The sequence below is a fragment of the Leucopleurus acutus genome, assembly GCF_964270905.1.
Source record: "Leucopleurus acutus genome assembly, chromosome: 2".
Lineage (NCBI taxonomy): Eukaryota > Metazoa > Chordata > Mammalia > Artiodactyla > Delphinidae > Leucopleurus > Leucopleurus acutus.
The window spans coordinates 147,968,960-147,970,259 of NC_139143.1; the positions used below are offsets into that span (position 1 = coordinate 147,968,960).

General features: G+C 50.5%; 1 pseudogene across 1 annotated transcript; it reads right to left on the minus strand.

Annotated features, from left to right (window-relative positions):
• Positions 1-682: 682 nt before the first annotated feature.
• LOC309957207 (transcription and mRNA export factor ENY2-like) lies at positions 683-993 on the minus strand (annotated as a pseudogene). The gene has a single exon. The product of its transcript is annotated as a transcription and mRNA export factor ENY2-like (transcript).
• Between the last annotated feature and the right edge of the window lie 307 nt (positions 994-1,300).

Below are 1,300 nucleotides of genomic sequence, written 5' to 3' on the forward strand. Positions count from 1 at the left end.
GTCAGGTGGTAATGGTTGCTATGGAGAAAAATAGAACAGGATAAGGAGTGGGGACAGGAGCCATTCCACAGAGGTGCTTTAGGGAGGGTTCCAGTGATGTTTGATCAAGGACCTAGAGGCAGTAAAGGAATGAGGGAAGCCTTGATCTGGGGGAAAGTGTCCCAGGAAAAGGGAATAGCAGGGGCAAAGGTATGGCAGGTGAGTGAAAACAGAGGCATGCTAGTCCAAGGCAGGGTGGAGGAGGCAGGGAGGAACCCTGTCACGGGACTGGACAGAGTTTTACTTTCAGAAATAAAACCACAAAACAACACAATCTCATTCAATCTTTTTTTTAAAATTAATTAATTTATTTTTGGCTGCGTTGGGTCTTCGCTGCTGCGCGTGGGCTTTCTCTAGTTGCAGAGAGCAGGGGCTACTTTTCATTGCGGTGCGTGGGCTTCTCATTGCGGTGGCTTCTCTCGTTGAGGAGCATGGGCTCTAGGCGCACGGGCTTCAGTAGCTGTGGCTCACGGGCTCAGTAGTTGTGGCTCGCGGGCTCCAGAGCTCAGGCTCAGTAGTTGTGGCGCACGGGCTTAGTTGCTCTGCGTCATGTGGGATCTTCCCAGACCAGGGCTCGAACCCGTGTCCCCTGCATTGGCAGGCAGATTCTCAACCACTGCGCCACCAGGGAAGCCCTCTAATTCAATCTTAAAGGCTGGCATGCTGAGCAAGGAATGTTCTTATTCTTTGTAGGAGCTCCTTCTTTACACTGTCAGGTACCAGGGCTCTGCCTTTTGGTGTGATTTCAGCCACCAAGTCATCAACAGTAACGTGTTCTAGTCCTTTTTCTTTCATTACCTCTTTACAGTGTGCCTTCTACTGATCCTTCCAGCCACATTCAATTAATTTAGCTCTCAGCAATTTTTTGAGGCGTTCTCTTTCTCCAGTTTCTATCCACTTTTGGTTAATCGCTGCTCTCATCTACTCATCTTTGTTCATCTTACTAACCACCATCACCGCGGGCGAGGGCTGTCCCTTCCCAGTGACAAAATGACCCTTGTCCTGATGACTGTTACCTACCACACTCTTCAGCTGCCCGGACCTAGACCCTCCATGGAGCCTTCTCCTTGAGTTCATGAGAATGAACTCCATGCTGGGGCACTCTGGACAGGAGGTGAGGGAGGTGTAGCAGGAACCGGGGAAGGGGCAGAGCGTCAGCGTCCTCGCCCTAGCCATCCCTGGCACAAACTTGCTTTGTATATTTTTGTACTTCCCAGTCAGTGTCCCTGACTCAGGGCTCAGCACATAGTAGGTACTTTCT